We start from the raw sequence: 2,955 nt of genomic DNA, 5'->3' as shown, positions 1-2,955 counted from the left end.
TACATTCTATGACAAGCTCCTGCTTTCTGGCCCGTACTTGAGCTTCTTCTCCTAAGGACTTCTCCACCTTGCCGAGGAAATTTTCTACCGTTTTGCCCGGAGACTTCTTCAGCTCCAGCATCAAGTCTCCTTTCTGGGAGCGTCTGATTCGACTGACGTTTTCTCCAAGGTCCATCAGCTCAGGATCGGATTTGACCTTCCTAAGGATATCGGCATAAGTCATATCCCCTTTTTTGGAGATGATGATTAATTCGGGCCGTAATCTTCTTTTCTGCGTCGTATTTTTCCTTCCGCCAACCTTGGCCCATGCTTCCTTGGTCCCTTTTTGAGGCTTTGCCTCCCTTGGGTCAATTGGAGCCGGCGCCGCAATTTCCACGATGTTGGTAACTTTGTTTCCCTTGCCTTTTGTCGGTGAGAGGCCTTTTTGCTTTTTCGCGTCCTGTGGGGATCCGAAAGAATCATTCACGCACTCTCTACTCCTCTTTTCAAGTTTACCACCCTTCGGATTTTGAGGGGGTGCATCGCGGGGCTGGATCAGCTTTTAACTGCGGCTCATTATGGTTCTCTCCCTTCCTTGTTTTCGTCGTAATTCTTCCTGCCTAAGCTGTTGGTGAATAGTTTGCAGTTCCCTTACAACCTGGTTCCAGGCATCTGTCGACTCCAGCATAAACTCCAGAATGTTTTCGGGTGTTAAACGCCTGTCTGCGACCGTTTCCATTCTTGTTCGGTGCGCGATGAACCTGGGGCAATCAAATATGGCATGCTCCGCATTCTCAGCCACGTTACCACATCTTGGGCAGCATGGTGATTCGTCGTGACCAAATCGATGTAAATAAGCACGATCACCTCCATGTCCACTTAAGAATTGTGTTAACTCGTAGCTTAATTCCCCATGGTTTCGTTCAAACCACCTCCGAATATCCGGAATGATGCGGTATATCCAACGACCAGTTTGGGACTCGTCCCATCGCTGTTGCCACCGTTCGATAGATTCCCACCGTGCCAGCTGCCGTCGAAATGCGCTAGACTCTCCAGCTGCATACGTTTTGCCATAGAGTCGCCGACTTTCCTTCGCCAAGATGTCTATGGGGAGCATCCCTGCTAGTACATATGCTGCTTCTCCTGATGTTGTCCGATATGCACTGCATACCCGGAGTGCACTTAACCGATACGCCATTCCCAATTTTCGGTAGTTCACTTTGTTATTCAGAGCAGTTGCCCAAACTGGAGCTGAGCAGAGTAGCACGGAGCTGACTACCCTGGAGAGCAGAAGACGTCGACTTTGTCTTGGCCCACCAATGTTCGGTAGTATTCTCGAGATCGTTGTAGCGATGGAAGACGCTTTAGTTGCGGCGTACTCAATGTGTCTTTTGAAGTTGAGTCTTCTGTCAATAATTACTCCCAAGTATTTGAGCGATGGTTGGGAGTAAATTGTTTTTCCGCCAACTTTGATTTTCACAGTTGTGTTCCTTCTTCTCTTGCTGATGAGAACTACTTCTGTTTTATGCTCGGCAAGTGAAAGGCCAGAATTTCTCAACCAGGAATTGATCTCCCATATCGCTTCATTTGCATAGATCTCGATCTCGTCTTGGTGCTTTGCAACCACCGTTATTCCGATATCATCGGCGAAGCCAATAGTTGTCACGTTGTCCGGTAGGCGTAGCGTCAACACTGCATCGTACATAACTAGCCACAGCAAGGGACCCAGGACAGAACCCTGTGGCACTCCGGAAGTTATCGGGAAAATTTTTAGCCCATTGTCCGAGTCGCAATAAAGTCTTCTCCCAAGGAGAAACTCGACCACAATGCGTACAATGTACTTGGGGCTTGTATCTTGTCGAGTGCCTCGATGATTTTTTTCCATTTTGCACTATTGAACGCATTTTTTACGTCGAGGGTTATTACTGCACAGCATTTTCCTTCTTCCATTGCAGCCTGAGCCAAGCCAGTCAGCATGCTGATTGCGTCGACAGTTGATTTTGCCTTACGAAATCCGAATTGTTTGTCGGAAAAGCGTCCTTCCTTTTCCGCAACAGCGAGCAGTCTGTTATATATTACTCGTTCAAATAGTTTGCCAATGGTATTGACCAGACATATCGGCCTATATGAGGAGGGGTCACCCAATGGTTTACCTGCCTTCGGAATGAGTATTAGTTTTTGTTCCTTCCATTGCTCGGGGAATTCTCCTTCCCTAAGGCATGCCCTGAAAACTTGGGCAAACGTACCTGGTGCTGTCCTGGCGGCTACTTTCAGGGCAATGTTAGGGATTCCATCCGATCCTGGAGTATTTTTTTCAATCAATCTTTTTGCTGCGTCTAGAACCTCCTCATTTACCACTATCGGAACTTCGTCGGGATTTAAATGTACTGCAGGCAGACTTGTACCATTCAGATCCACTGGGAATAGAGTGTTCACTATATTCTGCAACAACTCTGGGCAAGTAATCGGTGGGGAGCGCTCGCCTTTTAGTGATGACATCACCGACCTATATGCGCCACCCCATGGGTCAGAGTCAGCTTCAGTACACATCCGCTTGAAATGTTCGGATTTGCTCTTTGCGATAGCTACTTGCAATTTTTTCCTCGCATTTTAATATTGCACGTGTAGCTCCTCGAACTCAGGTCGGTTTCTTTTGCGCTGGGAGCATCTCCTAGCTTTGAGACACTTTTTCCGGCATTCCTCAATTTCGGAATTCCACCAAAAATTAGGATTTCGTCTTCGGAAAGTGCTACGTCGAGGCATAGCGGTATCGCATGCCCGCTGCAATTTTTCCACGACCTATGAAACTTTGTTTTGTGCGCTTCCCGATAGCAATGTATCCTCCAGAAGTACCTCCTTGAACATTTCTGCGTCGAATTTCTTAGTTACCCAGCTCATCGTTATTCGTTTTAATGGCTTCAAATTATTCCTTTGCGAGGTTTGAAAGATGATAGTCTGATGATCGCTGTGTATGTA

This window comes from Hermetia illucens, chromosome 2 (assembly GCF_905115235.1).
Source record: "Hermetia illucens chromosome 2, iHerIll2.2.curated.20191125, whole genome shotgun sequence".
Taxonomy (NCBI): domain Eukaryota; kingdom Metazoa; phylum Arthropoda; class Insecta; order Diptera; family Stratiomyidae; genus Hermetia; species Hermetia illucens.
This window is presented reverse-complemented; position numbering follows the sequence as displayed.